The 20,492-nt window shown below is 40.0% G+C and overlaps 1 long non-coding RNA gene across 1 annotated transcript; it reads left to right on the forward strand.

The window, feature by feature from the left end:
• Positions 1-446: 446 nt before the first annotated feature.
• Positions 447-16,080, forward strand: LOC117948704. Its single transcript, XR_004657535.1, has 3 exons — positions 447-831; positions 9,356-9,361; positions 16,070-16,080. It is a non-coding gene; the product is annotated as an uncharacterized LOC117948704 (long non-coding RNA).
• Positions 16,081-20,492: the final 4,412 nt, after the last annotated feature.

A 20,492-nucleotide genomic window follows, 5' to 3' on the forward strand; every position in this document is an offset into this window, starting at 1 on the left:
AAAAATGAATCCCAGGCAGAGGAGAGTAGGTCTAGAGAAGTAACTTTATAAATGAGGTGTAATATTGTTTATAATGTGAATTTATGATAAATCAACTTAGTTAAATGCCTATTGCTTCAGGTCTAGGGTTGGACACCGTTTGGGTTTTTCCCGATACTGGTGCTAAAATGATACCTTTTTTCAAATGGTGCCGTTGCATGAACTAACACTTACCAAACGAGCTACTAGCTGATGTTAGGCCTACCTGCTGCCAAGTGTAATTGGTTTAGCATCATGTACAGTGATATTTCCGTTGCCTCTAAAGGCCGTTTTAGGGTGTTTTCCCACCTTTTAGTTTGTTTGCTTTGGTCCCAATCAGTTGGTGAGTTTATTAAATTGGAGCGATTTGCCCTTGGTTGGTTTGGTTTCACACTTGGAAAAAACCGCCTCCAATTTTATTGGCAGCTGGTTTGACCATGGAGATATGCGAGTAACGGACGGCGAGCTTGACCTCAGTCTATTTCCGTGATAGAAACACTGCAAGCTGCTCCAGTTTGCTGCTCTGCTGCATCACAGACTGCTAAACACACCTGACTACAGGAGACATTAGCTCAGACTGGCGGGGGTTGTTTAGTTGATGCGGTTCGAGTACGGATCACGTTCTCACCACAAACAAACTGCTCCAGAGTTTGATTGACAGCGTACCGAGACCACCTCTTCAAGTAGGTCTTGGTATGCTTGTTTGGTCTGCTTTTGGTGCGCACCAGAGTTTGATTGCCGCATTCTCACCTGGCCAAACTAGCCGCACCAGCGGGACAAACAAACTCTAGTTTCATTCAACCAACCTAGTTCGTGCACCTCTCGAAAAATGTAACCATACGTTGCAGCCACGCCGTGGCTTGGTAGCGTTTCACTTGCCTCGAATCATTTCCTGGTTCTCCTTCTCCATAAACAACATGAAATCAAGCAGGGGTTTAACTTTACCCGCTACAGATTTTCATGTTCAACCAGGCGCAGAACTCCGAAAGGATAACAACGCCATAGAAGCGACAGCGTAGCCACAGCATGGAGTTGATGCAGAACCATAAAACGGACTTAACGTCCATTGCGGATCACCAAAGAGTAGCGCAGGCATTTAAGTAGCACCAAAATGAAGCACTGAAATCTGCGTTGCTACTTGGTACCGTATAATATACCGGGGTTTTGAATCCAGCAGTATTGATGATATGATATGTAATATCATAAAGCCAGAAAAGGCAAGGAACTTTAAGTGAAGATTGGCTGAAAAGTATAACGGGTAATCAGTCTGCAGGGTAAAAAATGACAGGGCCAGTGCTTGGACAGAGATGGGGAATGAAACATTCAGCTCATGAAAGCTGAGCACACACGAATAGGAAGAGGGCGGGTGAATAGAAGTGACCTCCTTTTAGAGGGGACAGGCCTGTTGCATTTCCTGATTACAACCAATAGGTCTCAATTTCCGATGACAACACCAAGTACTCATTTGGGGCTGTGTCCGTATTACAGAGCACGGAGGAGAGAGAGGGGTTAATGTCCTATGCTATGATCCATGCTTGCGATTGGGACATCCCTACCCTGACCTGCAGTACAACTCTGAATCCATTCCTTGTTCTATATTCTCTGTCTTTTAGCTAATTTCAAGCAGGTTGGAATGTATATGGGTTCATTAATTATAGTTTATTTTTAGTATATTTTTATTATTTTAAGTTTTTGCCATTGCAAATTCCTACTTTTTTATTTATTTCAAGAGCGAGATGGGGGACGACACGCAGGAAAGGACTGACAGAGCTTTTGATGCAATATCGTTCTATTGAATCGTTCTAGAGAGAATCACGATGCATCCAAAAAATGTTCCCACCCCTGGGGCACACGTGCAGGCCAATGTATTTTGTGAGGTGATGACAGTGACAAGCTCAGACCCAGGGTAGGCCTCCCATGGCCGCGGTATTGCGGTAATTGCCCCAGACCTACGCACAAGGTCCGCAAGTTTGAGAAAGCGGACATAACACTCTAGCTGGTGCTAATGGACTGTAAAGGTGGACCTGATTTTAAACATAATTCGCCTCAATAGGTTGTCTGTACACCAGCTACAGGCTATATAAGATACGGATAGGTATATAACAGCTAAAAATAATGATATTTTAGATGGGCTTCCTAGTGTATGAAAGGACTTGATGAGCAATCAGTTGGGGCCATTGCAACCTTGAAAAACATAAAATAAAAACACATTATCTATATGGCAAGTCAGTGCAATATTTAGTTGAATGTTGGTAACATTTTGTTTAATATTTAAATTTTTTTGTTTTTTGTCATAAGATAAATGCTGGAATAGTGTTACATGTCACAAATTGTTTACAGAAATGTCCTATTTACAGTAGATGTTTCATTTCATCATGACTTTATTTTACATGATCAGAGGAGGTGCAAAATGTAGATTCTGCTATTGAACTGAGGCATATCAGAAATGTCAGTTTACAGGAAAGCACAGATATTTCTTTAAGTGTTTTTTATTATTATAACTTTAGCTTTAGTGATAAATGCTTTGTGTTTGATTTTTCAATGTTCCATGCTTATTTAAAGAAAAACACTTGTTTCTGGCAATTCGTTTCTATGTTCTCATCCTTGCATAGGAATATAGAGCAGTTTTGATGGTTACCCATGTTATAATGCTCCGTGACATGTTTAATCTGTTACATAGTGAATATTGAACTTTAGCTAAACTTATAAACTTTTTTTTTTGCAAATCAAATTGTTTTTGAAAAACTATTGTTCAGCCCTAAATATGAGCTGTTTAAGTAGCTGGATATATGATTAAACGTTATATGCTCATGTGAGTGTATTGCTGTGTCTACTTGAATCCTCTATAATTGGTCCTAAAACATCCCAGTTAGATAGCAGATGCCCAAAACATGTTCTTTGGCAATCTTTACAATCATTCCCTGACTTTTAAGGATTCTGTTCTACACTATTAAAGAAAATGAGGAAAAAAAGAATATCCAAATCCTTAAATTGAACACTGAATACCTCAATGACCAATATTTGCGTCCGGCTCTACCCTGTACTATGTGAAATAGGTTCTAGTGAAACAGTTAGGAGTAGGCCACAGTAATAGCTGCCATGCAATTGCCCTACCAGTGTCATAATTTATGTTTACATTTTGAGAAAAACAAATATACCGTACACAAACTGGCCAGTTTAATGCATTTTATTTTCTTTTCTTTTCTTTTCTTTACCCTCAAAGTGTTTCAATCTTTCTTTTGGCAGCAGTAGAGCCTCTCACACCGCCTCAGAGCGGTCTGCCAAGTCTGATCGCCGCTTACATGTTTGGTCACTGCAGTGAGACGTCGGGTTGCTTTTCTCCAAAAGTTGAATCTGTCTCCCTTTTTGGCTCCCCCCTGTGCCCACCACCGCCTCAGCCTAAATGCAATACCCCCATTTAATATGAATGGGCAACCTGCGTTTTTGCTGCACTGTCTGAATGCAGGCCAATAACAACCGCTCGTCCACATTACTGAAGTCGCTCCCCTTTTTGGAACTAACCCCTCCACTGCTGAGCCGGTAGCAATTTTGCTTTTAGCCCTACTTCTTGTTTTTGTTGCGTAACTGTATGACGTCATTACATCAACAATTCTGAATATTTCCATCATAACAATCTTTCTTCATATTGTAAAAAAATGATTATACAGTAAAATTGTGAACGATATGATGGCACACCCCTACTTCACAGGCGATTTCACTGAAAAGCCTCTTTCTGCGCCCCCTCATCCCCCTCTCCTCAAGTTTTATGCAGATAAGACTGAAGGCTTTCCCCTCCCAGAGCTGGGTTGGTGCCCAGTATGCAGAAGTTTGTCTGGCACACATGTCCCTCCCTCCATATTTCACTTCTGGTTCTAGTCTCTCTTTCTGATAGCTTTATCACTGCGGAGGGGTCAGATGCTGACACCAGCATAAGGGTCGCTTAAATCGCTCTAAACAACATCTATCATGGACCCTATAAAATAAGCTTCATGGCACACACAATACCCTGGCCTCGTGCTTGGAAATGCTCGTCTATCATATGGCTGCAAGGAAGCCTTTTTTGATGATATGTACAGGATTTAGAAGAGGAAGGTCCTGATTTAGCCTTAATCAGTCTTTATGAGTAGTTTTAGATTACAGATGGCATGGGAGAGCTATCACTCATCAGAACGCAGGTAGGCTGTTTTGGAGGTGATAAATGGCACTAGCTTACAGTTACAATTTATTGATCAGGAAGAAGCTTGATATCAGTAAAACCCCTTTGGATCGCTTAAATATATGTCCTATTAAGGGTTGTTAGTTCCAGAGGCATGGCAGTGTGCAAAAAAAGAGGGAAAGCGGACACTATTGGACTTTGATTTTTGGTCTCGTATAATGACATGCTGACAGGTTGCTTATACGGCTCAGAAAAACTAAAACAAATGGAATACAGGTGCTTGAACAGAGAGACGCGGTTATGGCCCCTAAATCAAAACAAACCTGCAGGCTTTCAGCCACCACTAGATTAATAGCTGGATGTCAACATATTGCAGGGAATTGTTAGTTCTCTTAGGTAAAAAATAAACACATTATAAAAAGAAAAAACGCTTTCTGTAATGTAACTAATTTTCCTGTTTGGACAGTCTCCACGTATTAAACAAATGTGATAAAATTTAGCTGAGCTATTTTGACTAATAATCAAACATTGAGACAGCTGCTCTTTTCCGGTTTTCTCCTTTTTATGAAGAGGGTGTTAAGGTATGTATATTCCTGTGGAAGCGTGACAGTTGTCTGGAACAGCCCATCACTAAAGATTAAACGCAGGCATTGGCAGGATTCAAGTGCTACTCATGACAGTTATATATCATTGACATTGAATAAAAACCTCCACAATTTAATAAACGGGTATATCCATTAAGATTGTAATTTAATGTGATTGATGTTAAACGTTGTTATCCTGATAGGTGTGACCGTAAATATATTCAGACATTTATTTAATTTAAAATAGGGATAGTGCCTATTAATGAACATTTATAACATGCATAAAATGCTTTTAACTGATATTTAGTAGAATTGTGTCTGCTATTAAGTTGTTATAGCTCTGTACATTGCACAGATTTAAACTTTCATTATTTTTGTTATTTAGTGAGACATAGTGAAGACACATGCACACCTGTTCTCTAGATAGTGTTGATCACCCTCTTTTGTAGTTTGTTTAGCACCTATCTCTTTGGCATATACATAATGCTAAATGGCCAAAGAAGTCTTTTTACAGTTATCTATTGTTTTTCTTGAACAATTACAGAGGTTGATTAAGTAACTTTCGAAGAGATTAATCTTCAATATAAACATTTTAACTACCACATTTCAAAAAGTAAAAACTGTGACAGCTCAGTCTCATGATTCTCTTTACTGCCTCGACTTGTCTGAGGTTATGGGGAAAAGGCAAGAGACCTTGATCACAAATCTGAAGTAGAGGAGCGAGATGTGTCTGGAGGAGCCAAAAAAAGAGAACAATCAATGACCCAGAAAAGAAAAATTATTGTCCAAGCCCATCACTTAATTTCTTTAAAAGCCTATTGAAAAGTCAGAACCGCTCAATGTGCATCCACTAAAGTTAACACTCTTGGTATGCCATACAATTTAATTATTAGGATGTGATTCATTCAGTGAGTGGTCACCCATTCGATTGGACCATTTATGGCCCAGTGTATTCTTTACAGCTCAATAATCCTCCTTTTGGTCAGTAATCACTGAACTGTACAAATGTAATTTAGATACTTGATTGAGGAAGAGATTTTGCTAATTAAGAGTTTTTGTAAAGTGCATAATCATTTTGGGTGGCTATTCATCAGGAACAATGTGATGATTAGCCCTTGTGGTTGTCTAACTGCTGCTTATCTGCTTGAAAGAAAAGTAAAGTCTCTCATCTTAAGGGATCCTTTAGTATATACAATAACTAATCAGGGTTTGTAAGCGCAAGAGCAGGGTTTTTTTTGGGGTTGGCGGACTGCATATTCAAATCATATCAACAACATGTACATTTAATTGAATATATGCCTCTTCCAAACACCAGGGACCAGATGCATACATGATTGTTTGCACAAAAACCATGCATACAGCTCAAAAGTTGTGCACAAAGAAGCCAAGGAAGGATGGAAAAATCTCCAAAAAGCATCAAATGATAGATTAGACATTATAATATGCCACAAAAAGTTAGATTTAATTTCCATCATTTATTTTCAATTCGATTTTATTTATAGTATCAATTCGTAACAAGAGTTATCTCGAGACACTTTACAGATAGAGTAGGTCTAGACCACACTACAGAATTTACAAGGACCCAACAGTTCTAGTATTTTTCTCCAGAGCAAGCAACAGTGCGACAGTGGCGAGGAAAAACTTCCTTTCAGGCAGAAACCTCGGACAGACCCAGGCTCTTGGTAGGCGGTGTCTGACGGGCCGGTTGGGGTTTGAATGAAGAGTGGAAATAACAAAAATAGTGATATAAAATATATATATATATATATATATATATATATATATATATATATATAAAAAACGAATACTGATAATGATCCTAAACACACCTCAAAATCCACGGTGGATTACATCAAGAAGTGTAAACTGAAGGTTTTGCCATGGCCTTCACAATCTCTTGACCTGAAAATCTATGGATAGACCTTAAAAGAGCAGTGCGTGACAGACAAAAATCTCAAAGAACTGGAAGACTTTTGGAAAGAAGAATGGGCAAAGATACCTCAAACAAGAATTGAAAGACTCTTGCCTGGCTACAAGAAGCGTTAACAAGCTGTGATACTTGCCAATGGGGCAGTACAAGGTATCAACTGCAGGGTGCTTAAACGTTTGTAGACAACATTTTTTTGTTTTCTGTTATTTTGAAAGTATAAATGATGGAAATAAAACCTAACTTTTTGTGACATATTATACAAATGTCTAATTGGTCATTTGATGACTTTTGGAGATTTTTTCCATCTTTTCTTGGCTTCTTTATGCACATTAATACAAATTTTTACCTGGGATGCCCAGTCTTTTGAGCCCCACTGTACACCATTCCACAGATGCATTTGTTGCATTGCACTGTACATACACTTGCATAAGCATGTTCTAGAGTGAGCTGAGTGTGAGATCACAACTTTACTCTTATGATCTCTGTAAGGCAAGAGTAGGGACTTGTAATAATATTATGGGGAATACCATGTAGACCTTCTCATTAGAAGATGTGGTGCATGCTCAGCTCAATTGCCTCCAATTCTCTAAAGTGAGCATTGAGATATATATTACATTCATTTGGCAGATGCTTTTGTAAAATAGTGCATTCAATCTCAAAAGGAAAAAGAGATGGATGTCATCAAGAAGTCCAACTCCAATTAAATAGCTAAAAGCATGGTAGAGAACTACATTGCAAATGCCTTTTAATAAAAGAAGTTAGATTTGAAATTAAAGTGCTAGTGTGTGGTGTTGAGGTGCTGTCTGAAAGGCAGTTTTCAGCCTGCAATGAAAGATGAGCAGTGACTCTGCTGTCCTGGATTCAGTGGCTGGTCCATTCCACCGCTGTGGGGCCAACAGAGAAGAGTGATGGGGCGACCAATCTTCCAGAGGCAGAGGAGCGCAGTGGTTGGGCCAGCATGTTGGATTTGACCATTGCTTGGAGGTAGGAAAAAGGGGTATAGACCTCTTCCTGGATACAATTAGCTAGCGTGGCTAATTGTACGGTCATTGCAACGTGCCTAAAATTTTCTAAATAAAGTGCGCAGCACAGGTTTTCCCCTCTATGTGATTCAGTGTAGACTTATCCTTTAAACATCTGCAAGGCATATAAGTAAGCCCCGGGACCCACCACCCTGAATCCTTAGCCAACCAGGACTCCGATCCCCTTTCATATTGCCTTTCATAGGTAAATATTTAAAGAATCAACAGAGTTCAGGGCTCACAGTGATACAAGTTAGGACAATATAGCATGTTTTTTTTCACTTTGTCAGTTTGTTTTTTTATTTTACGGTAGTTCCTCTATTTTGGATAGGCCCAAAACAAATGTAAAACAAGATTTATGTTTCTGTGGGGGCTCTACCCAGAGCTTATGCCGTAGCCTACGCAAGTGGCCTGAGGTTTATATTTGTGTTCTTGTGTCTGCGTCATTTTAGCGCATCTCTTTAAGAGAATAGTAGAGCCGGCATGTTTGTGTGCTAGGGATTGTATGGTAGAGCAAGTGAGAGAGTGACAGGGATAGCTTTGGAGAGTACAAACTATGGAGGCATAGAGGTAGAAACAAAAGTGTCTCCTCTGTGCTTTCTGACCATTGTGGGAAATCTGTACCTGGAGAAGGACAACCCAAAAAGGAGTAGGAGTAAATGCAACGCTACCAAGCCACGGCCAAGCAGACCAATCACAGTTGTTGTGGTCTGCTTCGCCGCAATGTGTGGTTAAATTTTTTTGAGGTAGACTTAGGCAGAGGGTCTGCATTTGCTACATCTATTTATCCTATTTTCTTAGACCATCTTGTTATTTATTAAGGACATTTTGCACACCACACAAAATACAGTACCTCCTTCTCCCGTCCCAAGTCCATCACTACAACCTATCAAATCAAATAATTATGAATTTCTCGTACTGCAGTGAAATTTGTATTCTTGTATTTGTATCTTATTCTTTTTTAGCCTGTTTTTATTTTCTATCTCTTTTTAAACTGCTCTTTATTGTTTTATGTAAATCACTTTGAATTTCCTTGTTGCTGAAATGTGCTATAGAAATAAAGTTGCCTTGCCTTATGACCTCCAACCTGTCAGTCAAAAGGACACTGAGAACACTGTTGGGACTACAAGATGCCAGCCCATCAGTTGGTGAAAAAGGGCATAGAGAACAGTGCCTGTCTAAGTGGAAGTGGAACTGCACCGCGACTGCTTTTGCCTCGCCATTCTATTGCAGCAAATGCTGTCTGCATGGAGTTTTGAAAACTCTAACCACACTTGCAACCGCTTTACCGGCATTGCCGTGACTCACTGCGACTTAATGTTAAACAAACTACTGAGGCGATGTCATTTCATTCCGTCTGCACCTCTGTGTTTGTGTAACAGAGTGAAGCCCCGCTCTCTGTCTACATGCAAAGAGGACAGATACAGTTGTGCTCATAAGTTTACATATCCATGCTTAAAGTGACTAAAAAGAGGAGTACATTTTTTTTTGCAGCTGTATCATGCAAATAAATAGTAAAAAATCATACATTGTGATTTCATGATTTTTTTTTTTTTTGGGATTATGTCTCTCACAGTGGACATGCACCTACGATGAAATTTTCAGACCCCTCCATGATTTCTAAGTGGGAGAACTTGCAAAATAGCAGGGTGTTCAAATACTTATTTTCCTCACTGAATATATAACAAAGAAGAAATGCAGCATATCCGTACATTTTAGAAGCTCACACTTTAAATTGTTTGCCATTTGTGCTCATAAGGCTACTCAAGTGATAAATTGGTTGTCAAAAGAGTTGTTTTGAATCAGTTAATACCAACAGAGGCTACTTATTAAGTCTCTGTGTTCTGTTATTACCTCAGCCAAGGAGAAAATGTTTTTGTTTGTCTGTCTGTCAGCAGGATTACAGAAAAACTACTGGCCAGATTTCCATTAAACTTGGGTGGAAGGGTGTAGCATTTGCGTCATAGGGCGTTCATGCTACGTTCATGTGGGGTTGGCATATTTGTAAAAATGAGTTCCTGAATGGGAGAATTCACTCTGAATTAACATTGTGAGTAAGGGCATTGGCGAAGGTCAGCACTTTCCGAGTGCCCTTTTAGGTAACCTGTTTTTTTGTGAAAGAAATTGCTATTGTGAATATGAGGAGCTGTACCTTGTATTTAATAACTTGTGTCATAGAAGGGATGCTCACTAAATACCCTAAAAAATTTAGAAAGGGACAGACAAAGTGAGGAAGTAAAGCAGAATGTGCCTTGGCACCAGACCTCTGATTCTATTTACGGCTTTTAACTGAAATCTGATTAACAGAGGCATTTTAAGCAGAGTGACCTGGAGGAGGAGTGAGGAATGGGGGAGAGGAACAGAAGCTTTCATTAAATCAGCAATCAATGCCAGCACGCCTCAGAGACCAGCGCACAGGAATAAAAGAATGAAATTAAATTAAATAAAGTAGCCATTTCCCATGTTTATCAAGTCTGTTTGGGTTTGAAGTTCACTGTGGGTGCTACATCACTTTACAGGGAGGTTTTCTATCTTTTACCCTGATCTTGTCTGCCTACACTATCTCTGCTTAGTGGTTATGCACTGTAGCAGTGACACAACTATATAAATTACATGATAACTGATTATAAGCGGGAATCATTTTGAAGATTAACAAAGCTGATGATCTAGGTTGTCAAACAGCCAGATAACTGTTAAAATGACATGATGGTATAGCTCAGTGATCAAAGCAAGCCATTTGTGATTGGAAATTATGAAACACTTGAGAATTTCCTTTGAAATGGACCTGAGGCGATGGCCTGAGGGGCTGCTGAGAGGGCTGTCTCCCCCAGCAGATAGAGCTATTCAACCCTGCATTATAGCCCCATTAGACATGGCTAGCGCACTGAATGGTTTGCCTACCACTGATGCCGTTTCTTATTAAGGCTGTGCAAAAGCAAGGAGAAGTGTCAATTTCTAGGATTAGAGCTCATTATATTATGCCTCAAAAAACAAAAATGTACAGGAGAGCTGGTATTGCAAGGTACATCTATTTTTAAGGGCGCTTCCTGATCATTAAAGGTTTGTGAGCGGTTACTGGTTTAGATACAGCCTACTAGCACAATGGACAGATGCACTTGAGTATCGTGAAGTTCCACAGTGTAATCTACCTGCTTCAGCACTTTAGTGTAGAGAAGTGGAGGTGGAAGAGTGGTAATGATAACAATGCTGATTAAACAACACACACGTGGGTCCAAAATTACCAAACCTCTGAGGCTGCAGCTCTGTGGAGTCTGTATAATGTATCATAATGAGACATTTTTTCTGTTACAAAATGTCCCATTATGCTGGTTTCTAACTTTTCCCTATATTCTCTTTTCATTAAGATATGGTGGTAATGGTAAAGAAGGGAGGCAATTACTTGTACACACCGCGATCATTCATTTACTTTTAACATATCATGCACTATTACTTTTGTTTTAATACCACTTTGGAAAAGTGGAGAAAATCCGCAGACTGTAGTGGAGCACAGTACCTTTATCCCTGTGACTAACACCACAATAACACAGACAGATTGCCCCCAGGAGAGGCTATGTCTGGTGAAAAAAAAAATCTGTCTCCCACTGTGTGTGTGTTTGTATGTGTGTGTGTTTGTGTGTGTGTTGGAAAACCTGCCACAGGGGAGCATCATTGAGACACAGTACAGCAGCAGGATTCACTCTTTCAGCTCTGACAAGGATTTAACTGTTGGCTCCAAACATGATAAATAGTGCATAGAAATCACCTCACTATTGGAAGGATGAGGCATGGAGATGGACAGTGGCAGGGAAACCACCGGTGGTTACCGTTGACCAAAGAATTGTGGGGTTTTAGATAGTATTTGTGATTTTTGATGGTCTATTTAATCCACAGTATAACCAAGGGACTTTCCTAGGAAGCAGTAGTGATTGGATAATGGTGTGGTTGCCAGGTCATTTTCAAGTGTTTGGTCAAGCCTTTAGTGACACAAATGTTCTCCACAACGGGAATGCCCTTTACAAACAGCAACAACCAGGCATCATTTTTAAAGTTGGATGTGGTTCAACATAATCCATAGTGCATGAAAGTCAAATGGCAACTTTCAAGTGGTACCCAACTCTATATATAAAATGTTGCTCTCTGCCCGCTGGAGAAGTAATTTTTGGCTTACTTCAGCCATTCTCCCTGTCCTGATTCATGCATCTGATTTGCTTTGTGTCTGATAATGCTGTCATGAATGAATAGTTGAATAAAGAGGAGGCAGGGTAAGGAAGTTAACTTTGAGTGACAGCTACACAGATAAATAGCCTTGGTTTTATGGCTCAGCACTCTACCTTTTTAGCTTAAAGGAGAATTCCGGTCGTTTTCAACACCTAGGGCTATTGTTTGTAAATTTGGAGTGCTGTCAGTCGAGAGAAAAATGAAAGCAATCGAAGCTGACTGCACCGTATTATCCTCCTGCTAGTGTTAGTACCCAACAGGTTCAAACAGGGCAAGTTTTATACTTGTTTTTAACCTCTTAACATGTTTAAAATTTCAATACAAGTGCCTTGTCATGTGCAGGTATTCTGTCCGAGTGAACACAGCGAATTTGACTGCAGTAGATGTGACAGGGCTAGTTTAAAATTTGGCCTGTTTAAGCCTGTTGGCTGCTACCTCTAGCACGAGGATAACTCATTGTAGACACCACCGATTGTTTTCATTTTTCTTGTTACTGACACTCCAAATTTACAGCAACAGCAAAGCTAGGTGTTGAACTTGAACAGATTTGTCCTTTAAGAGGCCCAGGGAGATTCTTATTCCTGGGCAGGTGGGCTTTGTACACAGCTTGGGTAATCACCTCTTCTTTAGCCACACGCCTAATGATCCTAGCCAGCATCTGGCGCAGGTGGCCTCAGCGATTCTTTATACTGGAAAAGAAATCGGCCGCAAGACACTGCTTCTTCTGTCCTTTTTGTTATACTCTTTTTTTTTTCACATTTTTGTGATTTTTTTTTGTTGCATTTGCTGCTATCTGACACACCCCTCATCTTTTGCCAGCCACATAATGGGCTTTTCAGGTTAAGACAGAGGAGATATTTACGTCATGAGTTCCTTAACAATACAAGTGCTGTTCCACTTGTTCAGATGGGTCTGCGGGTGCAGCTTTGGCCTTCACTGAGACCTCCATAAACTCTGGTGGAGCATTAAAGCAGCAGATGTGCTCCTAAGGGAGAACAAGGCCGCTCGGAGCCATGCCAGGGAAGGGGTTGAGAAGAATGCACATATAATAAGAGGTGGTAACGGCTGGGGTATCGGTAGCATAACATTGTTTTGCAGTCTCCTTTCATCAGGGAAGGTCGGCGTTGGATAGATTAGGATGCCACAATATATTTAGCTGTCTTTGGTGAAACAACAGTACCTTAACAGAATGATACACATGTTTATTAGTGCCTAAAACAAAATTCCCACACTCTACTTGTGGGATCTTAGACCATTCAATCATGTGTCCAATTGCCTGTTAAATCACCCACATATTTAATAATCCAATAATTTGGTCCCCTATCAGGGAAAGAGCCTTCAGGATTCTTGAGAGAGTTGTTCTTACTTACAGTTTACACTGAGCTGTGTGAGATATTAGTAGTAGCATGTAAATTAGGTGTATAGGATACTTCAACTCCCACATGTCCTAATATGGGAAAAGAATTACTCCAGCTGTTTGTTTGTCTTTGTATGTCTCCTAATCTATTTCATGTATTTTGAGAATTTATTAAGAATTGTCCAAAATGCATGCTGTTGATGTTTTGTTAAAATCTTGTAGAATGTTTTTTTTTTATTAAACCTATAAAGCAAGACAAAATCTCCCCAAATATCTTTTGTCATTTATTCGAAGTCCGTTTTTAAAAGTGTTTTTATGAGAAAAAAAAAAAAACTTTCTTCAAAGTACACAATCGGCTAATGGAGCTAAACGGTGACTGTACACTTTTTAAACGGCTCTGGTTCTGGAAGGGATTTTATTTTCTTATTAATTTACTCCATACATGTTAGATTTTACATACAAAAAAACAAGGGCTGAACAATTAATCACATTTTCTATTAAATTGTGTTAAAACATTGCAATATTCCTTTCCTAATCGCAAAGGCTGTGATTTGGTCAAGTAACTCGTAAGAACAAATCAGTCTGCACTCCGCAGAGAAAGCATCAACTTGGCTTTCTGTCATTTAAACAACTCTGAATTGTGGTTTAAAACTTGTACAGCCATTTTATTAAAACAAAGGGTTCTATTCGGGCTTGAGTCCATAAATGCAGTTGATGGTTACAGGCACGCACAACTGATGGCTCGGTTAGCAACGATTAGTGCTGATTAGCAGTTAGCCCCAGTTAGCTGGTTCTTTTATAGAGATATGGAGTTGAGGAAACTGAACAGTTTGTTTAAATCTATCTAATCTCTTGTTTTTCATACTATGTAATGTATTGCTTGCCTTTGTTGAATAATACAGAAGACAAAGCTTAAAAAAAATTGCATATGAAATCGCAACATTAGTGGAAAAAAGGCGATTAGATTATTTTCAAAGTTTTTCAGTCCTTAAAATAAAAACAACAACCTAACCCTTTTATATTATATATTTCTACACCTGGAACAAAGCCAAGCAATTACAAAATGAATTGTGACCATAAAACATTTAGTTTGACACATAAAACAACATAAAACTTGGAAAACAGACAACAAGGCAAAGGTACAAAACTGTGTATAACGATGAAAGACTTCAGTTCACGGGTTTGGCTAACATTTCCATGGTAATTATGAGCTCCGCCAATCAAAAACATTGCAGTTAGGCTTAGAATTGTGGGTTGTGTAGAACTTCTCCATGACATTACAAATAAGACTACAGGAGCATATATCATTGTTCTAGAATCTTGTAGGTCTGGCAAGTCGACCTTTGGATGGTTAAGACATTATGGCTAATAATCAAAATCTGGACTCAGAACAAAAATGGGATTTTCACTTTTGGAACCGTACTGTTCAGCTCTATTATGTCACAAAAACTATTTTCCAAAATAAATGTATGGTATTCCTTAACAAGTAAGGATTTATATTGATGAGATCTAACAATTTTATTAATATTTGCATAAATTTTAACTTTGTTTTTGCTTGTAACCCTTTCAAGGTACTTTTGAGCGTAAGCAAGGAATTTCTATTGTGAATTATGCCTGTATCTTGACTGGGGAAAACAGTTTTTTGCCATACTGCCCAGCCTTAACACTTAACCTATCAATGTCCCGAAGCACCTTATTATTGAGTATTTTTCAAGAATTTGCGGCACTTTAGACTACATTTTGAGTTCATGTTGCTATTTATGACTGTAATTCCCCCCAACCCTGTCCAATTTACCCCTATCTCTCCCTCTGCTTAGTTTATATGCGTAAAGAATGCAAATTAGCCACTTAGTAACCACATCAATTACCCACCTGGCCTCTTATCAGCCCCACTGTGTTGTTTGCAAAACACTCGTTACGGTCCTGTGGTGATGAAGGCGGACGGTCGTTGGTGAAATCTGTGTTATGGTTCGCTCTGGAACCAATTAGTACTCAATGCCTGCTGTCCTCTGAGACCAGTAAAAAGGGGCAAGAGGCCGAGGCTTAAAACAATAATGTGCAACCAGGCCACACCTAATAAAATGTGCGTATGTAAGTATATTATTAAACAAGGATCATGGTCAACACTTCTAGACTTTATCATAAAGTCAACACACATTTAATTGTGTATACTTTATATCTCACTATGAAGTTAAACAGTCTACAAAAAAGCATACAGAGAGAGAGAGAGAGAAGGAAAAAGGGAAGTTGCAGAACAGAAGCCATATTTCACTTTTATTTTTAGAGACCTGTAATCTACGCGCTACCTCTCCCTTGTGTCCTCTGCTGTTGATAGGATGACGTCAGCAAACGGGAGTCTTTTTCCGGCCCTCCTCAATTTCTAGAGGGAAGGGTGGCCTGGTATGATCCGGTTGTGCACTAAGATAGGCTTGGGCATAGGTCCTGTATCTCAGAATGGCAGAGCAGAGAGATGGGAAGACTTAGCAAGGGGAGGAGGAAGAGGAGACGTAGATTAAAGCGAAACCGATCTGTCTCTCATTATGTCCTCTGTTTTTGTCAGATAACCCAGGAAACATCTCAGACTCATGCAGCTTTTAGAAGCTTGATTTAGATCCACTCGGCTCCCCAAGCTTGCTCGATGAAACAAAAGAATTATGGTGGTATTGTTAGATACAGGAACTTGTATGCTAAGTATTTGAGTATCACTGAGAAGGAGCCATGTGTCTGCACCTGTGCGTGCATGTCATACAATCTGCCGTAGAAGCTGTTACTATCCTATGAAAGGAACACGCCCTCGAGGTTTAATGGTTAACCTTTAGTGTCATCTTCTCATCTCCTGACATTTACTGTCCTCTGTAAACACCCTCATGCAATTGGCACAGAAGGTTAATGTTTATATGTTTAATAGTAGACTTATGGACCTTTTCAAAACAATGATCCTACATTAGGTGATATACAACTGATAGCTACATTAATTCTTTTAAATGTAGCAAAATGGCTGCTACTACCTAGCATCCCTCACAGTATCCTAGAGCACAAGGTGAAATCATCAGAAAATGTCTTGTTTTGTTTCACAACCTTCCAAAACCCATACATATTCAATATAATATATTCTCACATTCTTGAACCTAGAACCATGAAATGTTTGGTAATTCTTGCAAAAAAAAATTACTGATTTGATGATTAAATGATTATCAAAATATTTACAGAATAATTCTATTTTGAGACACATCATCAGTGTTGTTTCCAGGAGTCACTGGGTGTTTCGCGTCTTACGACAGACACCTTCGTCCAGGCAACCCGACCCGAGGATGATCAGACCCCCGCCTGTGGCATTCTACTGCCCCCACTGCTCTTCTTTCTTTAACCAGAGCCATCTGGATGTTTTTTACTGCCGCCTCCACGTTGATGTCTATGGCTCTTCTTCGGTTAGCACCTCTTATGCTCAGCGTGCCGAATGCCTTGCTCAGTGAGTGACTGGCAAGTCTTCTGCTGCCCACCTCTATTGGCATACACCTGGTCCTCCATCCGTTCCTCCGACAGTTCTTCACCAGTTCTTGGTATTTCTCCCTCGTTCTCTTATGGGTCTCCTCCGTCTTCTCCCAGGGCACTGTCAGCTCCAACAAGATCACTTGTTATGTGGCCTCTGAGGCCAAGATGATGTCTCAATTTGGACTTGACGATGTGTGTTGGAAATTTCAGCGGCCTTTCTAGCTCGACTGTCATCGCCCAGTCTCGGGCCATGGAGAGCAAAGCTACAGAGCAGTTTTTCGATGCTTTCTCTTGCTTTTGTCCTTCCTTGAAGAAGTGAATGGCATTGGCTGTATCGGCTATCCTTGATTCTCTCGCTGATCGCCTCAGCAATGGATTTGAGGACCTTTTGAGTAACTAATCGATTAATCAACCAATAATTTAAATTCGTAATGAAATTTTAAATTTGTAATAGACTTGTATATTATGTAGACTGTTTGGACTGGCACGGCTTTACAGAAGAAATGGGTCATGTAACGTAAAATTAAACCATATCCATATAAATAGCATTGCTTCGTTTGTGGAGAGGCAGCGGATGCGAGGACATTAGGTACATCGGTGCGACCTAGATGAAAAATATTACTAGCGCCCTAGAGCCCTGTGAGCTAACAGACACTAACTAGCACTGGTTGCTGCTTTTGTCTGAAAAACAACACGGACGGGACAAAATGTTGTTTACTAGTAAACTGTTAAATCTTGAGACCGTCGTACAACCGACTGTTATCTGTTGAATTTTCCTCACGTAACTCTGTCCTCTGTGACTGTCTACATCTAGAAACTAAGCTGCGTGGTGGAGGGAACAACTCTGACTGGCACATGATCAGACAGTGGTTTACGGAGCGGTAGATTGGCGTTGCAAAATAACCTGGAGCGTTCAATGAAATGACGCATTTAAAATATCGTCACGCAAATTTGATCGTGTGAAGCCCAAATCGTGATCGTGATTAACATTCGGTTAATTGTGCAGCCCTACGTCGAGTTTCTGGATTTGCTAGCTGAGAAAGACAAGAAGTTGGCTAGACATCTACCTACATTATACTGAATTTTCACTCGGTGGCAGACGTGCTCCTCGCTGACATTAGAAGTGACATAAATGTGGACCCCTTTGTTGCTGTGGAGGTGGACAAGACGACTCATTCCAAAGCCCAAATATCTGTGGTTGTACGTTTATGTATGTGGAGGTAAAGTAAAAGAAGCCTTTCTTGGCTTTGGTGATGTCAGCAACATCCGAAGAGCAGCAGCTATTTCGCAGTATGTACTGAGCACATTAGAGAAATACAACTTCTGCCATAAACTGGTTGCGCAGACATACGATGGAGCCTCTGTCATGGCCTCAGAGCTAAATGGGGTGTGGGCAGTGGTTTAAGAGAAGGTGCCCGAAGCTATATTCCGCATTGCTATGCACACAAGTTGAATCTGGTTTTAGCCCAGTCCGGGAAATGCATCCCTGAGATGAGCAAAACCTCCAAATGCACCCATCTCCTGGATGACACTGTCAAAGGCCACACCCCCAGGCTTGAACACCAATTCAAGCCTGGACCAAAGGATTTTATTTCACCTACGAGATCTACGTGCCATGTTTTAAAGTAATCAGCGACAATCCCGACAACTGGGACGGTGAAACATTGGCAATGGCTGCTTGGTTTGAGTTGTGGCTTTCAAAATGGTTATGCTTAATATTGAATATATAATTGTGATTGAATTAATGCCAACTGCAAGTCAATTGAGCAGTGTGTGTTTTCATTGTTGCTGACTTTGTCTGACAAACATAATTGGCCGCTGTGTAATAACTAGTGATGAAGATGGCTGCATAACTTGCATTCTGATTCTGGACATTAAAGAGAGACGATACGTCATCCTGATTGGAAAATTTCTTGATATCGACCATGTTGTGCCTGACGTGAACTGTTTTGATTGAGTATTAGCCTAAACAATAAATTAGCTATTCTGGCTTACATAAATCAGTGCCTGACCTCTTACTGACATCACTGCACGTCACTGCTATGAGTGCTGCCAGTTCATGGATTCATGGATGGATTCAGGAGCCCAATCCACATGCATTTTAGTCCATGGGACACAGATAGGATGGAGGTTCTTACTAGGCATAAATACTAGGTATATACACCGTAAGACTACCCTGTGGAGAAAAAGCCAAATTTCATAAGGCAGGAAATCGGCTAATTATGAGCTTCCTTTTTGTGTTTAGCAAACAACATGTTTAGAAGAAAAGAGGAAACCCATCTTTCCGGATAACTAATAGAAGGCTAATATTATTATGTCCAACGCCAGCCAAGAAAGTTTGTTTATTCAGTTAAACTCGGTACTGAAAATCAGCTACAGATTTGACCTTCTCAGCACTACTGCTATTTAAGGGGTCATAGTTGTGAAGCTGCAGAGAAGCAGCCATTAGTGGAAGGGTGAGATAGAGCTTTATATCCAGCCTTCAGGTCAACATTGTAAAAGGAAGGCTGGAAAGAGCTGCAAACAGACACAGGAGCAATAGAGTCAAAAAGTAAAATTTGGTGCCATCAGAGTAGTGAGAAGGCAACCCATGACTAAAGTTAATAGTCTGGTTTGTCGTGCGGAGAAAAAGAGCATGGGTATGAGTCTGAGTTACGGTGGATGTACGTTACACAACAGAGAGAGATTGCTGGTTAAGTCCTGATTGGCCAAACAAGGAAATGCACATTTTTGGGCCCTGCCCTTACAGTGGTTGGTCAAGCAAGTGTGTAGAGCCTGTAAGCCTGTGCAAAACCGAAACAAAACAGCTTCTGTTCAAAACAATGATAATTTAAGATTTGTTTTGAAGTTAGTCTGAAAAAACACCTCTACCACCAAGAAATAATGGACTATAAAAAAAACATTGGTTTATTGCAGCCAAGATATTTCCAAGCCATTTCCAATTTAATGGCAAACACACACAGCTTTGGCAAGGAATTTTTTTTTTTTCACTCTTGGCTTGTTAAAAAAGTGAAAACTGTTGACCTGCTACTGTACATGTCTCCTTTACTTTTCTACAACTTCGTTAGCTACACCTGTACATTGGAAGTCACACTCCATTCAGCCTCCTTTTTTCTTTTCTGCTTATGCTTCAAATAAAACACAGTTTCAAAGACCACGCCATATGTGTATTTTCCACACTTTGGAATATGTAATATATTTAGTTTGGTGGTAATCACTCACACATTGGGACAACAGAGGCAAAGTACTGACTGAGAGAACGGAGCGAGGAGAGTCGCTGATGTTTTAAAACACGTATGGATGATTAATTACCTGGAGCTGCTGGAGGAAAATACTGGTTTTTAAGAACACAGAGAGAGACCACCACAAATCTCCTCCATTGGAATCATTGAAATTTGATTAAAAGGGAAACAGAACCTTCTTCTGCCGGGTAAGCAGAATATTCACAGTGAAATGCAAAAGTATCCGTTCCCCTTTCAATATGGTAAAGTGTCCGTCAGAGTTTGTACAGGTTCATTTGCCAAAGGACAAGAAGGAAAGTCATTACTGCCTTTCCCTTTACCTGTAACCTCCAAGAAATGCATATTACATTGAGTGAGGTGCAGTCAATCAATTGCGACCATACAATCACAATCTATCAACAAGGCTGTCAGGTTGAGCAGATCCCCAGGCTGGAGTTGGTAATGATGAGTTCAAACACCTGAAACTGGTCTTT

Source organism: Etheostoma cragini, chromosome 1 (assembly GCF_013103735.1).
Source record: "Etheostoma cragini isolate CJK2018 chromosome 1, CSU_Ecrag_1.0, whole genome shotgun sequence".
NCBI lineage: Eukaryota > Metazoa > Chordata > Actinopteri > Perciformes > Percidae > Etheostoma > Etheostoma cragini.